The 17893-nt window shown below is 46.0% G+C and overlaps 1 protein-coding gene across 1 annotated transcript in view; it reads left to right on the top strand.

Moving 5' to 3' along the window:
* LOC120527133 overlaps positions 1-17893 on the top strand; it is a 307413-nt gene that overhangs the window by 261471 nt on the left and 28049 nt on the right. The gene's annotated exons all lie outside the window — the stretch shown is intronic.

The following is a 17893-nucleotide window of genomic DNA, read 5'->3' as shown; positions in this document are numbered from 1 at the left end:
GCATGTTCTCCACGTGTCTGCGTGAGTTTCCTCCCACAGTCCAAAGACATGCAGTTTGGGTGCATTGGTGATCCTAAATTGTCCCTAGTGTGTGCTTGGTGTCTGTGTGCCCTGTGGTGGGCTGGCGCCCTGCCCAGGAATTTATTCCTGCCTTGCACCCAGTGTTGGCTGGGACTGGCTACAGCAGACCTCTGTGACCCTGTAGTTAGTATATAGCAGGTTGTATAATGGATGGATGGATAATATAGATAAGACATTCCTGGGTCCTCACTGCGTGGAGTTTGTATGTTCTCCCTGTGTCTCCATGGGTTTCCTCCAGATGCTCTGGTTTCCTCCCACAGTACAAAAAAATACAAGTGAAGCATTATGTTAAGTTATTTCCAGCGCCTCGCGAGTGGCAGCCATTCCAGCAGCTCCGTGTATGACTTTATCTTTTTTTTTCTATTTTTCTCTATTTCACTGATCACTTCTACCACTTTCTTTTATGTGCAATCGCTCCCTCGACACTTTTTACTATTTTTACTACTTGACATGGGTTTTTACACTCTGAGACTCGCCTATTCAAGTAGTCAACTTAAAGCACTGAGAAGAAATGCCCACGCCAGTGTGGTTCACTATTTACCTGACGAGGTAAGAAGACGACATCGGAGCAGCCGAGCCTGCGCAAAGATAAAAGATAAGATAAAAGCCAAGCAGCTTACATAAAAATGGCATTATAAACCGTCGGTGCCTTTTGTGATCCCTGGAAATGTGAACTCACTACCAATTAAGATCGATGGACTTGCTGTGCTGGTGAAAAATGTCAGAACCTACAGAGAATGCAGGTTGCTGTGTTTTTATTTATTTTTTTAATGAATTTCCCCTTGGGATTAATAAAGTATCTATCTATCTATCTATCTATCTATCTATCTATCTATCTATCTATCTATCTATCTATCTATCTATCTATCTATCTATCTATCTATTATATAGTGCCTTTCATATCTATCTATCTATCTATCTATCTATCTATCTATCTATCTATCTATCTATCTATCTATCTATCTATTATATAGTGCCTTTCATATCTATCTATCTATCTATCTATCTATCTATCTATCTATCTATCTATCTATCTATCTATCTATCTATCTATCTATCTATTATATAGTGCCTTTCATATCTATCTATTGTGGTCGCTCAGGAGGACGAGAGGGGGGCTTGTGCCTCCTCCACACCGCGAGGGGGCGTCCGTCCTGGTCCTGTTGGGGACCACGGGTCAAGGGCATGGAAGCCCAGCCCTGTAGGGGCCCGTGGTCACCGGCAGGTGGCGCTCCGATGCCGGTTCATCCCGTACGGTCCGCGGCTGGGGCTGGAGCCCGCCGGGACACCTTGAGGACAAGAGGAGGGCAAGTGCCTCCTCCAGGCGGAGTGGGGGCGTCCGTCCTGGTTAGGCAGGGGGCCTCGGGTACAGGGCATGGAAGCCCTACCCTGTAGGGACCCGTGGCCACCGCCAGGCGGCGCCCCAGGGCCTAATTATCCCGTGAGCCCGGCACTTCCGCCACACCAGGAAGTGCCGGGGGGAAGACTTTGGGTGGCGCCCGGAGAGCCGCCAGGAAGCAGCCGACACTTCCGCCACGCTTGGGGCGGCTAAAGAGAAGAGGCCGGAAACACCTGGGGCTCATCCGGGGCATTATTTAAGGGGCCGCCTCCCTCCAGTCAGAGGTGGAAGTCGGGAGGAAGTGGACTGAGCGGAAGGAAGGACTGGAGGCGGCCAGGAAGGCACAAAGGACTGTGGGCCTGGACTTTGGGGAATTCGGTGCGAGAAGGCACTGGGGGTGCACGTGAGCAAAAGACTTGTATATAGTGTATATAAATAAATAGTGTGTGGAAAAAATATGGTGTCCGTCTGTCTGTGCCGGGGCCAGCGTTCACAGTGGCGTAGCCGGCAGGATGCTCCGCCTGATTCAAGGCGGGGACCTGCATCAAAATCAAGAATGTCTGTGAACGGCCCGGCGCAGCAGCGGACCCCTCACACTGGCCGCAGGAGCGGCCCGTGCATAACCCCGCGGGGCGTTTACCGGAAACCGCGGACGAAGAGAGGCCATCCCCGGGTGCGGAGGAGGAACGGGCCTCGCTGGAGCGCAGCGGGCTCCGAGAGCCGCGCTGTTGAGACGGACAGCCAGGCCGGCGTTGCTTCGCTGAAGGCCACACCGAGGCAGGGGCCGAGGCACGACGGGATTCGGGAGGTGAGTACCCTGCCCTGTGGGGTTGGATGTACCTTGTTCTCCGCAGGGAGGGACGAACCGGATCCGCGTCTGTGGCAGGAGCACGCCGGGCCACGGGCTGTCGGCAGCACGGCGACGGCCGCTGAGGAGGCCGCGAAATGAAGCGCAGCTGCGGTGCGGCGAAGAGGCACGTCTCCGCAGCCAGAACAGGGGAGACAAGATGGCGCGGGCGGAGGTCCCGCCGCTGACAGGCACGGGATTGGCCGGTGTGTCTTGTGTGCCCGCCGATGATTGGATAGAGCGGGCCCAAGGAATGCCAGTCTCGTGTCAGAGAAGAACCCGATTGGGCCAGAGGGAGTGGCCCAGAGGAGGCAGGCGGCGCGTGGAGCTGATGAACAGGTAAGCCCACCGACGTCTGTCTCTCTCTTTCCACCAGCGGCTCGGCGTGTGTCAGAGGAGTCCCTTCGGCCCGCCAAGCCGTCTTTAGAGGAGTTGCTACGTGTTCTCGCCGCTCAGTGTGAGCAGCTGACGGGAAAGGCGGTCGCGTCGGGAGAGCGCCCGCGTGAGACGGAGGATCGGGCGCGGCGCTGGAACCGAGGCAGGCAGAATACAGCGGGAATGGTGAGTGTTGCCGTTCCCGTAAAGCAAAGGAGGGGGTTCGCCGAACAAGGCTGTGACCTTTTTTGGGACGATCAGCGCCGAGTAGGCAACTTCCCGACAGCGGACGCGGCGGTGCAGACGGCTGAAGAGGCGGGGAGATCGAACACGCAGGGGCTGGTAGGATCGGGGCTGCTGAGTGCCCTGGGTCCTAGCGCCCTGCGCTCCAAGCCCGCAGCAGTCTCCTGTCGCTCTGCCTGGACGCAGACGGAGCGGGGTTTGAGCTTGTGCTGTGCTCAGACCCAGACCGTCAGGGCGTCCAAGAAAAGAAGGAGGAACCGAAGGGTGAATGCCGGTTCCTCCGATAGGAAACGCGCGCTGGGTGCGCGTCCGAGAAAGGCTGTCCTCTGTGCGGGCAGAGGAAGTCCCCTGGGCGGCTGGGCGAGCTGCCTGTGAGAGCGGTGCCGCGGACGGGCACACGGAACCAGCAGCGGAGGACTTCAGCAGGCAAGTCGGGGGCTGTCGGAAGGGGGCAGGAGCACTGCGGGTACGGAGACCGGCAGGGCGCCGGGGTGAGTGTCCTGGCAGTGCTTCTGGCCCTCTTTTTCCTTGTTTCACAGGTCGAAGCCCGGCGGCGCTGAGGGCGGCGTCGTCAGGGACCTGCCCTCCTGAAGCGGGCCGCCTGCGGGAGAGCTCCACGCCGGGAGGCCGATAGTGACCCAGCTGGGGGGACAACGGGGGCGAGAGCGGCGCGAGCGCCGAAGAAAAATGTCCCAGGGTGCCGTGATGGACCCTGGGGACATAGCAGGACCCTCTCCGGGGACGTGCTGCCCTTTCGGGTTGTGCCGTTCGGACCCACGTGTCCTCGCTAGCGGTGTACTCACTTTTGTTGCCAGCGGTATAGACATCAATGGCTGTGTGTTGAGTTATTTTGAGGGGACAGCAAATTTACACGGTGATACAAGATGTACACGGACTACTTGACATTGGATTAAAGTGTCATATCTTCAGTGTTGTCCCATGAAAATATTTACAAAGATGTGAGGGGTGTACTCACTGTGGTGAGATCCTGTATATAGTGCATGAAATGCCAAGGATCACATTTTTACAGTCTACATTTATTGTTATCTTCTTTTAATTTTCATTATTGATCAGAGCAATACTCAAAAATAGCATAAACAGGTGTGCGTGATAATTCTGCTCATCTTTAGCACTGGCACTTGCCCGTTCTCTTCATGTTTGTCTGTCCCTTTCTCTCGATCCTTGTCTCTTCCTTTTACGTCACTTATCAGCGTACAGTACTCCTTAATTGCCTTCTTTGTCTTTTTCCTTTTAATCTGTCCTGAGGTGCTAAACTCACCAGAGATTCTCATTGACAGCGTGCCTAAGCCATTGCTCACAGATTAGATTTAAACAGAAATAAACCTGACCTGACGCAGTCATGCCATCTCTTTCTTTTCTTACATTCACTCCACACCTTTGACTGTACGTTCAATGATTTCTTTTCTGAATTGTGATATGCTCCTTGTGACGGGTGAACATTGCTGTGAAAAGCACTACTGTAACAAAATGAATTAATGTATTGATTGCACAAAAATGACAAAAGCTGGCAGAAAGTTACATCTACAGTTTCTAGAGAGTGTCATGTAGTACTAGGGTGTTGTACCGTGTTAGCCATTATGGATGTGGTGAGAAGTTAAGCAAAATGGCTCCTTTTATTGGCTAACTGGAACGATTACAACATGCAAGAGAGTGTCTGTGACGATGCGGGTTCTGGCTCCACACTCCCATCTGATTTGGAAGCATTTGAACCCAACACCGTCGATAACGTAACCGAGTGAGCTAGTCAGTGAAGGCAATAATTGAGCAAAGGGGATGGTTGAAAAAATGCATCAGTGCTTTTATTAAAAGACAGTCAAACAAAACAGTGTTCATAAAGTGCAGTTCTCAAATTTCTTCATTAAACAAATAATCCATAAAAACCGACGTGGAAGTTAAAACAATAGAAAAAACAATCCTTTAAAACGAGAGGTTTAAAATGTTTCTTACAGGAAGCAGTTTTTTAAAAACAACAACAACAAGCTCGGTGCCTTCTTTTGTGCTAGCGTCTCACCTGCTTCTCCCGGTTGGGCCTCGCAGCAGGCGAGACGCTCTCTGCAGCTGCCCTCTACTTCTCACTCATGAGACTGGAGACCTCCCGAACCCTGGCTTCAGGCGGCACTCATCCCAGCCTCAGAGACCTGGATTTCCACAAATTTCCAGGTCGCCCACGTTGAGGATTCCATCACCAAGTGTCTCGACTTCCATTGCCTTTCCGTGGCTTCTCTGCGGCCAGTCGCCTTCCCTTGGTCACTCCCGCTACCTGATCGTTCAGCGGGAGCGACATCTAACTCCAACGCCTGGGTGTAGGCCCAACACCCCAGGCCCTCGCAGCTGCCCGTGAGCGCTTGTTCACTCGCTCGCTCGCTCTTCACGGCTCGCGCTCTCTCTCTCTCTCACCGACCTGCCTCCTCATCTGCTCCCAGTAACCTCCGTCCTCTTTCCTTTCCTTTCCTTTCTCTTTCTTTCTTTTCTCTTCTCTCTGAGCTCGATCTTCCCCTCTCTCAGCCGCCTCGCGCTTTTTAAAATGACGCGGGCCACAGCAGCTGCAGCATTAGCCATGGGACAATCACGAATGTGGGCAGTTCCTCACCTGTGCACTCGGTGAGAAACGGCCACACCCTACAGATTGCCCCACGGCCCACTATGGCCCAACGTCCCCTCGCTAAGCCGCGAGCGCGGTGATCATTTATTTAAAATGAACGGCCTTTGCACAGTGAGCTGTGGACCCGCTATACCACAGTGTCATGAAACAGCATTCAAAGAAATTCGGCTTTCATCCACATTTATGCCTCTTTGCTGCAAGATGGATGGAAAACATATGGCGAAATATTAACCAGCCAGTGTCACAATAGTTATGTATGTTAAGTTTCACAAGTTTAATTAATGAATTAATTTATTAACTAGCTGTACCCCGTGGCTGCACCCACATAGTAATGAAACAGGACAAACTTTAAAAATCAATAGACGCCGGCACTCTATCTGATCGTGTTCAGCTCTGACGGGAAAGCGTTCCCCGCATGGGGAGAAAAGCACATGGCCGTGATATCTCTGGCAATCAGCAGCTACCCTCTAAAACACACGGAGCTCTGATCTCTGTCTGAAAAATGTCAAACGTTACTCCTTAACAATCTATAAATGATAATGTCTGTTGAACAAACAGGTATCGCTAGCTAAGCGGAGGCGAGGTGCTCTCCAACACATGGCGCGATGTAGAGCAGTTCGAACAGAGGCTGGCGTGTGAGTGAGGAAGACCCCGCCCCCCTGCTCTCGGCCCACAACCACCCTCTTGGATTTGCATAAATACATCAGTACCGCAAGCGAACTCTGATACTTAGCGTGATGAGAGAAGTCGCAAAATCAACCGGAAAGTTCAAGCAAATTCTAGAAAACACCCAATCTAAATCCGTTAAGTAGTTCTCTTGTTCGCTAGCTAAGCGGAGGTAAGGAACATGTCCCGAGGCTGGTGTCCCCTCAGCCCACTGCATCTCTCTCGGATTTGCGCAAATAAGTCGGTACCGCAAGCGAACCGTGATACTTAGTGCGACGGGAGAAGTTGCAAAATCAACCGGAAAGTTCAAGCAATTTCTAGAAAAAAATCCTGATTTAAATCCGTTAAGTAGTTCTCTCATGAAAAGCGGACAGACAGACAGATTTTATATACAGTAGACCCCTGCGAAGACGGGGTTCAGGGTTCGCGGATTTTTCCTTAGAACCTAACTATTAATTATTAGCGGAAAGCGCAAATATCCTCCGCAATTTTTCTGGCCTTTTTCGTAGCAATACTGTGCTGTAGAGAGAACAGGAAGCAACCGCTGAGGGAAACGCGGTTTGGGATGGTGAAAGTAGCCAATCCGAGAGCGTTGTTAATTTCTCCTTGCTGCTGATTGACTGCTACCCTGTGATTTGTCGCCAGCTGAGTGTCCTCGTGTTTTCATTTTGTTATCATATTCATTTTGGTATTCTTAAATGCACAAGATGTCGCCGAAACGCAGTGCACCTTCTAAGGCTTCTGGCACTGGGGCTAAGCACCAGAAGAAGTTTAAAACACTCCAGGAGAAGGCTGAACTACTGGATTTGCTCCGGGAACTAAAAAGTTATGCTGCAGTAGCGCGCCACTATGGCATTAATGAAAGCACCGTATGCTACATAAAGAAGAACGAAGCAGCGATCTGGAGTACCGTATCTGTAAGTTTCTGTGAATGTGCCAAAAAGGTAACAAGTGTAAGGAATAAAAATATCGTCAGGATGGAGTCTGCCTTGGCAATGTAGGAAGAAGAACATCCCCTTGGACGGTAACATCATCCGTGAGAAAGCACGGAAATGGTACCGGGAGACAATGTAGAAGGTACAGAAGAACCGCAATCGGGACCATCACCGGAGCCTGAAGATTTTCATCGATATCATTCATTCATTGGTGAGTACCCGTACATTTTACTGTATTTTAATTAGATTAAATTATTATGTATTTACTCTACTTATAACAAAGAAAACATGCTTGCATGAATTACAGTATGTATAGCGGTAACATCTGTATTTTACATTCTAGCACCACGGGAGTACTGTACAGTATACGGGTTTACCTTTACATTCTGTTTTTAGGTAATGTATTAAGGTCATTTTTTAGGTAATGTATTAAGCAGAGTTAAAAGTTAAATTAAAGTGCTTTGGGGCGTACTGTATTTAGGGTTTAAACTATAAAAATAGGTATTTAAAAGGCATTTTTTAACCACATCTAAAAGCCGCGGTTTTTCACAACTCATGGCTGCTCGAGGAACGTAACCTCCGCGAACTTTGGGGGTGTACTGTATAGAGAGATTTGTAGTCATTGGTTTGGACATGTGCAGAGGAGACATGTTGAGTATATTAGGAGAAAGGTGCTAAGGATAGAGCTGCCAGGCAAGAGGAGAAGAGGAAGGACTAAGAGAAGGTTTATGGATGTGGTGAGAAAGGACATGATGAGATGGAAAGAGATAATCCGCGGTGGCAACACCTAACAGGAGCAGCCGAAAGAAGAAGAAGAGATTTGTAGTCAACTCCTGCATTACAAGTCATTCTCAATTCACTTGGCTATAACTTTGTTTTAATTTTAATTTTTTTTTTTTTGTTTAAAGTGTGCTTGAAAAATAAAGTCATACATCTCACATTAGCTGGCCACCACGTTCTGCACACATGAGAATGCCTTCTATTTCATGAGGCCTAACCCCAAAACCATTTTAATAAATGCCTGGAAGTGCCAAATGTCTGTTTAACACCGAGTGATTTTCTTCCCAGGAGACAGTGTGAAATAACTGACTTGTTACTGATTTTCTCATCCATTAGCCTGTAGTCTTCACAGCTTGAATACACATTTTCGTATCAGATCTAAAGTGATCAGCGATGGATATGAGAGCACAGCCACCTTGAAAAGCAAATGTAATTACAGACCTACTTGAGATGTTCACACTTGTATAGAAATAAACTGTGTGAGAAAACATTTATCAGTGAAATTTTGTGACACATATAAACTTCAATAGAGTTTTGTAAGTACTGTACAGTTTTGGATTGCTTGCTGCCGTGTGTCCGATGCTGTTAAGAGAGGCCCCCAGCTGTCTGCAACCCTGATTTGGTTTGAGAACACTTGTTTCTTTCAAAATGTAACTAACAGTCGCTCCAGTTTCCTTCCATAGTCTAAAGACATGCAATTTTAGGTAAACTGGAGTTGATAAATTGGCGCTAGCGTGTGTGCGTGTGTCCACCCTGCCCTGTGGAGTTATTCCTGCCTTGTGCCTGATGCGTGCCGGCCTGGCCTCAGACTTCCCAGAGACTCAGCCCTAGATAAGCGGTTTAACTCTTTGAGGGCTGATGTCGACTTTTGTCAAAATTCAGGAGTAGAGGACGGTAATCAGCAGTAAACTGTAACAAAACTTACCCTTACATTTTAGTTTGACTTTCTTTGCTAGAGATAAAGTTACATAGCTTTGTTGATTTAACCTCGATTTCCTGCACGTGGATGAGTAGCGAAGAGCGGACAACCTCTAAAATGGCACCGACATGTGGTGAGAGACCAAAGCGAATATGCAAAGCAAAATACTCAGTGGACGTTTTACGTAATTTTGTTGAATAGGACTTGTTGGACTCTGAGTTTGATGCAAGTGATCTGGAGATGGATATCGAAAATGAAAGTGAGGTAGCAGCATCGTCTGATCTGTCGCCAGCTGATTGTGGCGCTGAACACTTTTGCCTGGGAGAACCACCACTTATGATGACAAGAGGTACAAACCATATTGTGTCACACTGCCACCGCCACCACCACCCACCTGCTGTGCCAAGATAGCTACCATGCATTCCTGCTGACCATCGAGGTGCCCACATGCAGCCACTGCTGCCGGAGATGCCAAACATGTGCCAACAGTGGCCACAGCACATAGCAAAAGACGTTTTATATTGACTTATGTGTGAAACCATCGCTTTGTGTGCTTTTCAGAAAACTGAGTTTTTTGGAAAAAATATTCAGCTCTCAAAGAGTTAGGAAAATGGATGGTTGGATGGATGAATTTAACAAACACGATTGTCTTATTGTATCCAGTGCTGCTAGAAGAGGCTCAGAGACCTCACGCTGTGCTTCTGAATTTGCTACTGAGGCCAAATCCGTTTTCTTCATTCAATGCCTAAAAAACGTATTCACCTTCTTGAAAGCATGCAAGATTGAATCCCAGTGAATTTAATTTGGCTTTTTTGACACTGATCAACAAAACGAAGTTCAAAAAAGAGTGAAAATGGATCTCTGCCACTTGTTCTAAATTCATTACAAATAAAAAACACAAAATGATTTAGCCTTAATGTGACACACCTAGATCATCACCGGTGCAGTCAGTTTGTCACAAAGTTCACCCGTCTGGGATTTCAAATGATTGTAGGTATCTGGAACATAGACCAGCATGACCAGCAGCATTGTACGTCAACGTCGCCGCCATATTGCGAGTGGCACTGCTGTGGAGTGAAGTAATGAATAATGTGCTGCTTGGGATTGTACAAACCGCTGTACGCTCCAAACCAGATCCCGGGGGATTACATTTCATAGGTAAGGATGAACAATTGTTTTGGTCATATTTGGCCATTAGAAAATCCCGTGTTATAATCTTAGCACTCAAGGTCAACTTACAATAAAATTAAACAATATAAGTAAAATTAAAACAAGAGAATAATAAATCAAAAAGCAATAATTAGCAAACAAACAAAGATAACTGGCAGTAACAGTGCAAAATTCACAGTTGGTATGCCAGCTTGAAAAGATACGTTTGGAAGACACACTTTTAAAATGTGATAGTGAATCGAGCTGACGAATATGAGCCGGAAGAGAATTCCCGAGTTGAGGAGCACAAGGAGAGACGCTCGAGATCCCATAGCACCGAGTCTGACATGAGGTAGAGGAGGATCTGAGTGAGCGAGAGGAGTGCCAGTCTGGAGGAGATCAGTGAGGTGTGGAGAGCTTTAAATGTTCAGAGTGGTATTTAGTATTGTAGTCTGTAGTGAACAGGGAGCCTGTGACATTGAGAGAGAATCGGTGTGATGTGTTCAGTGGATTTAGAACAGCAGGTTATTATCCTGGCAGCAGAATTTGGAAGAAGTTGTAAGTGATGGATACGTTTTTGTGGGATGCCAGATAGAATTGCATTACAGTAATCTATATGTGAGGTGACTCGGGCATTAACCGGTACTTCAGTACTGTGTTGGGTAAGAACAGGATGAAGTCTAGAAATGTTTCAGAGATGGAAGAAGGCAGTCCGAGAAATGGTACTTATATGGGAGGAATTATTTAATACTATTATTATTATTTAATAATTGCTATTATTAGTGTAAAAACGGATATAAATAATTACATTTAAACGATTCGACAAAATCTGTTATATGTAAATGATACAGTTTTAAACGTTATTGTTTTTTCATCAGAAAACCCGGTTTCCATGTCTACCTGTATTAGTTTAAATGGCACTTTTGCCACTCGCAATAGTTATGTATGTTAAGTTTCACAAGTTTAATTAATGAATTAATTTATTAACTAGCTGTACCCCGTGGCTTCACCCACATAGTAATGAAACAGGACAAACTTTAAAAATCAATAGACGCTGGCACTCTATCTGATCGTGTTCAGCTCTGACGGGAAAGCGTTCCCCGCATGGGGAGAAAAGCACATGGCCGTGATATCTCTGGCAATCAGCAGCTACCCTCTAAAACACACGGAGCTCTGATCTCTGTCTGAAAAATGTCAAACGTTACTCCTTAACAATCTATAAATGATAATGTCTGTTGAACAAACAGGTATCGCTAGCTAAGCGGAGGCGAGGTGCTCTCCAACACATGGCGCGATGTAGAGCAGTTCGAACAGAGGCTGGCGTGTGAGTGAGGAAGACCCCGCCCCCCTGCTCTCGGCCCACAACCACCCTCTTGGATTTGCATAAATACATCAGTACCGCAAGCGAACTCTGATACTTAGCGCGATGAGAACAATTGTTTTGGTCATATTTGGCAATTAGAAAATCCCGTGTTATAATCTTAGCACTCAAGGTCAACTTACAATAAAATTAAACAATATTAGTAAAATTAAAACAAGAGAATAATAAATCAAAAAGCAATAATTAGCAAACAAACAAAGATAACTGGCAGTAACAGTGCAAAATTCACAGTTGAATTCACAGTTGAACTCTGATACTTAGCGCGATGAGAGAAGTCGCAAAATCAACCGGAAAGTTCAAGCAAATTCTAGAAAACACCCAATCTAAATCCGTTAAGTAGTTCTCTTGTTCGCTAGCTAAGCGGAGGTAAGGAACATGTCCCGAGGCTGGTGTGTGACTGAGGAAGGACCCTGCTCCCCTCCCCTCAGCCCACTGCATCTCTCTCGGATTTGCGCAAATAAGTCGGTACCGCAAGCGAACCGTGATACTTAGTGCGACGGGAGAAGTTGCAAAATCAACCGGAAAGTTCAAGCAATTTCTAGAAAAAAATCCTGATTTAAATCCGTTAAGTAGTTCTCTCATGAAAAGCGGACAGACAGACAGATTTTATATACAGTAGACCCCTCGAAGCGGGTTCAGGGTTCATGATTTTTCCTTAGAACCTAACTATTAATTATTAGCGGAAAGCGCAAATATCCTCCGCAATTTTTCTGGCCTTTTTCGTAGCAATACTGTGCTGTAGAGAGAACAGGAAGCAACCGCTGAGGGAAACGCGGTTTGGGATGGTGAAAGTAGCCAATCCGAGAGCGTTGTTAATTTCTCCTTGCTGCTGATTGACTGCTACCCTGTGATTTGTTGCCAGCTGAGTGTCCTCGTGTTTTCATTTTGTTATCATATTCATTTTGGTATTCTTAAATGCACAAGATGTCGCCGAAACGCAGTGCACCTTCTAAGGCTTCTGGCACTGGGGCTAAGCACCAGAAGAAGTTTAAAACACTGCAGGAGAAGGCTGAACTACTGGATTTGCCCCACTTTTGCCACTCGCAATATGGCGGATGCGCTGATGTATCGCGTCAACTGGGCAACACAGTAAATGCTGCCGTCTACCTATACAGTATATGTTTATGATCTGGACGGTCCAATTTGTGGTGAGTCAGTATGGTGGTCTAACCCAGGGGTTCTCAAAGGGGGCCTTCAGGTTTTTGTTCCAACGAGATTCCTAATCAGTGACAACACCTGATAACACTGATCTCAATTAATTAGCTGGTATTTTGTTTCTCTTCTCATATTTTACATTAGGAAACCACAAAGGCATGATTTTTACATTTATAACACATTTAGAAATATTTCTGCTTTTTCTATCGATTTAAATACTTTTGTTGCTTTCATTTTATTTTGCCCTTTCTCCGGGCAGTTTGCTCCCTTCATTGTATGTTAATAACGACAACTAAAAACGAGCAGAGCAGACACCCAGGCAAACAACACCAAATCGTGAAAGGCTGCAACTACTTTAGTGTCAGACCCACTAATTAGAAAACAATGGATTAATTAAACAATTAGAACATCCGGAAAAACAGAATGAACCGTCAAGATGAAAATATTGTTAAAAAGAATAAAAAATACATTATCCCCATATAACTGCTTAATACATTTTAATATATCTCTCTATTATAAAAGAAAATCTTCAGACGAGATGAGACCATTGCCGTGAGTTTTTTTTCAAGTCCCGCCCTCCTCTCCACCATTTCTGGTTCACGGCCCACGCCTGCGGTCCGCTCACCTCTCATTGGTGTGAATGCTTTTGTCAGACACACTTCCTGTGCACTAAGCTCTTATAAATTATGTTTTCCTCACTTTAAGTTCCTAATAAAAGAAGACGTATTATGTCCAAATCTTATTGATGAATTTCATCTCGAAGGGTTATCAACAGAAGAAATGAGTACACGGGCAATCCTAGCACCGAGAAACAATGAAGTCAAATGAACTAATGGAAAAATTGTCGATCAGTTACACAGCAAATTGGTTAAATGCGTATCAATAGACTATGATGGAACAGTTGGTGGTGAAGGTGTGGAAGATAAAAATATCAACTTACAATATCATGAAGAATATCTACAACGTTAACACCAGCCGAATTACTGTTGAAAGAAGGATGTATTGTAATGTTATTGCGTAATTTATGTACGTGTGATGGGCTGAGCAATAGAACAAGATTAGTTGTATTCAAAATTGGTCGAGCAATTCTGACAGGTAATGTAGTACATCTTCACCAAAGGAGATCTTGATATGCCATTTGTATTAAAACATTTACAGTTTCGTGTTGGAAGAGCTTTTGCTACGACAATTAACAAATCACAGGGACAAACATTCGAAAAAGACGGTTTGTTTATTAGAGAGGATAAACGAAATTCACTCACGGGCAGTTAAACATTACGTTGTCATGATGAAAGTCCAAACACGGAATCAAAACTCAATACGATAGACGAAAAGTAATTCAGAAAATTGTTTTTACTGAAGTTTTACAGTAAAAGTGTAAGTTTAAAAAGTATTTGCATGTTAATTTCAAAGCCAAACAGAATGAAAATGTATAATGCAACAAATACCTCTAACGCCACATGAAACATAATTTTCGTTCAATTTATTACGTTTTACTATTTTTTAATATAGTTAATTACTCACTGTAATGTAAAGTAGTTAGTTCTATTATGCATATGTAACAATTCCCATGAAAATAACAATCTGTTTAAATTGTACATCTGCTTCTCCATACGCAAGCGGCATGGGGTTGGCGAGTGGAGCCCCCTAGTATATATGTTGTGAACGCAGGCCCGGACACAGACAGACGGACATCATAATTTCACCACACACTGTTTATTTACACTACTATTTACAAGTCTCTACTGTGCAATCACTCCCAGTGCCTCCAGCACCGATCCCCCAAAGTGCAGGCCACACAGTCCTTTTCTGGCCGCCTCCTGTCCTCTCGCCAGCTTCGTCTTTCTTCCTCCCGACTCTCGTGCTGACTGCTGGGAGGCGGCCGCTTTTATGGGAACCCGGATGGGCTCCAGCTGCTTCCCAGCACTTCTCCGCAGACACGCCCTTGTGTGGCGGAAGTGCCAGCTGCGCACCCAGAAGCCGTCCGGGTGTCCCCTGTCGTCTTCCCCCCAGCACTTCCTGGTGTGGCGGAAGTGCTGGGCTCCAGGGCTGTTCAGGCAGTGGGGCGCCACCTGGCAGTGGCCACGGGCCCCTACAGGGCTGGGCTTCCATGCCCTCTATCCAAGGCCACCAACATAACCAGGACGGACACCCCCTCGTAGTCTGGTGGAGGTACAGGCCCTCCTCCGGTCCTCCTGAGCGTCCCGGCCAGGCTCCTGCCTCGGCCGGATGTGACAGATGATGGTCTGGAAGTGGGGCGCCGCCTGGCGGTGACCACAGGCCCCTACAGGGCTGGGCTTCCATGCCCTCTACCCGAGGCCACCAGCGTAACCAGGACGGACGCCCCCTCGTGGTCTGGAGGTGGTACAAGCCCTCCTCTGGTCCTCCTGTAAGAAAGGCGCTATATTGTGCCTCACCCGACACCAATTTACACAGAGGCATGTATAAAAATAAATAAACTTTTATTTTTCTTCAGCTGGATGGCACGTTTTCCCTGTAATCCCTCCAGCCACAACACAGTCCCAAGCACAGTACTCACCAAAATCACCACCACAAAACACTCTCTTTTTCCACCACCACTCCTCACCAAGCTTTGTCCTCCTTCCACCCGACTCTGGCAGTTGAGTGGTGGTTGCTGGCTTCTTTTATTAGGCACCCAGAAGTGCTAAAAGTGTCCGGCTGCACTTCCTGGTGTGGTGAAACTAATGCCTATAAGGGTCTAGCAGCTCCTGCTACAAGACCCCCTGCCGGCGCCTGCGGAAACCAACAGGGCTGTGGAGAACTCCATCCCCATGGAGCCCTGCAGGAGGCTGCAGCACCGCTCCAACCTAGGGGGGGGCAGATGTCCAGTGTCCAGGGGGAGGTATTGTACTGTCCAGGGCTGCTCTCCCTGAATATATAGTGAGGGGGCGGCCCAGCCGGGCATGGGCCACGGCCATTCATACAATATATATATATATATATATATATATATATATATATATATATATATATATATATATATATATATATATATATATATATATACAAACCGGATTCCAAAGAAGTTGGGACACTAAACAAATTGTGAATAAAAACTGAATGCAATGATGTGGAGATGGCAAATGTCAATATTTTATTTGTAATAGAACGTAGATGACAGATCAAACGTTTAATCCGAGTAAATGTATCATTTTAAAGGAAAAATATGTTGATTCAAAATTTCACGGTGTCAACAAATCCCAAAAAGTTGGGACAAGTAGCAATAAGAGGCTGGAAAAAGTACATTTGAGCATAACGAAGAGCTGGAAGACCAATAAACACTAATTAGGTCAATTGGCAACATGATTGGGTATAAAAAGAGCTTCTCAGAGTGGCAGTGTCTCTCAGAAGCCAAGATTGGGTAGAGGATCACCAATTCCCACAATGTTGCGCAGAAAGATAGTGGAGCAATATCAGAAAGGTGTTACCCAGCGAAAAATAGCAAAGACTTTGCATCTATCATCATCAACTGTGCATAACATCATCCGAAGATTCAGAGAATCTGGAACAATCTCTGTGCGTAAGGGTCAAGGCCGTAAAACCATACTGGATGCCCGTGATCTCCGGGCCCTTAAACGACACTGCACCACAAACAGGAATGCTACTGTAAAGGAAATCACAGAATGGGCTCAGGAATACTTCCAGAAACCATTGTCAGTGAACACAATCCACCGTGCCATCCGCCGTTGCCAGCTGAAACTCTACAGTGCAAAGAAGAAGCCATTTCTAAGCAAGATCCACAAGCTCAGGCGTTGTTACTGGGCCAGGGATCATTTAAAATGGAGTGTGGCAAAATTGAAGACTGTTTTGTGGTCAGACGAGTCACGATTCGAAGTTCTTTTTGGAAATCTGGGACGCCATGTCATCCGGACCAAAGAGGACAAGGAGAACCCAAGTTGTTATCAACGCTCAGTTCAGAAGCCTGCATCTCTGATGGTATGGGGTTGCATGAGTGCGTGAGGCATGGGCAGCTTGCATGTCTGGAAAGGCACCATCAATGCAGAAAAATATATTCAGGTTCTAGAACAACATATGCTCCCATCCAGACGTCATCTCTTTCAGGGAAGACCCTGCATTTTTCAACAAGATAATGCCAGACCACATTCTGCATCAATCACAACATCATGGCTGCGTAGGAGAAGGATCCGGGTACTGAAATGGCCAGTCTGCAGTCCAGGGGCCTCGTGTATAAATGGTGCGTACGCACAGAAATGTTGCGTAAGAACTTTTCCACGTTCAAATCGCGATGTATAAAACCTACACTTGGCGTAAAGCCACGCACTTTTCCACGGTACCTCATGCCTTGTCGTACGCAAGTTCTCCACTCGGTTTTGCAAACTGGCGGCACCCAGCGTCAAACCAGTGCTACTGTTCTTGTGTGATTACTCATTATTTTCATGACGCGGCTTTATAAATACACAGAAACTAACGCATATTGTTTATTAGTGTAATGCATCTGATTGTAATTAACTTGTAACAATATAATGGTTCAGGGAACAGCCATAGTATTCCAAATGCCATAACTGCTTTAGCGTTGTTACTCTCACTTCTTCTTCTTCTTCTTCTTCTTCTTCTTCTTTCAGCTCCTCCCGTTAGGAGTTGCCACAGCGGATCATCTTTTTCCATATTTCTCTCACTGCACCACTCGAAGTATTTATATCACTGTATCTGAGTGTGAATCACAGCAGCAGCTGATCGGAAGAAATTATCGGTATACAGCTTCAAGGACACGCTGTCTCAGCCACTGCAAAACGTTTTAAAGCCTTTCCTGTACGGACCTCGCGGTTCAGAAACAGTTTAATCCCAAGAACTTTAAATGCAGTCAATCAATTGCTCCTTGTAGAACTGTTTGTACTTATAAGTACAATCACCCCACTGTAAACTTGCACTACAGTTATAATATCTCACAACCTGAGCCACTTTATAAAGCGCGTATTTACATATGATGACGATATCATTTTAAGGTGAAATGCAGCAAAATATGTTTGTTAAATTATACAGATAAAACTTTAACTTCATTTAAATAATCTATATTCTTCACTGGGAGTGTCGTGAAGGATAGAATAATTAAACATGTACTACGAAGATATTTCAATGTTCTTTAAGCGTTTTGAAGAATCGGCTAAGCTTACAGATGGCTTAACGTCTATTACAGAGCTGATTGTGTGGCGATCGGTTACTTGGGAAAGAAAAGCACTGACTGCAGTGGCGCTACGCCAATATATATTGAATATAAAACAGAAAGATAAAATAACAACACAGCTAAAAGCAGCGACAAATTTGGCAAAAGTTAAATGCTTGTGTCATGAGCACGAGGCTAGTGTCTGCAACATACGTGGCCATCCACTGTGCATGACATTGGCGGCGAAGGAGCCACCG

This window comes from Polypterus senegalus, chromosome 4, assembly GCF_016835505.1.
Source record: "Polypterus senegalus isolate Bchr_013 chromosome 4, ASM1683550v1, whole genome shotgun sequence".
In the NCBI taxonomy this organism is placed as follows: Eukaryota; Metazoa; Chordata; class Cladistia; order Polypteriformes; family Polypteridae; genus Polypterus; species Polypterus senegalus.
Note: the sequence above shows the minus strand (reverse complement) of the source record. Positions and strands in the feature narration are given on the sequence as shown.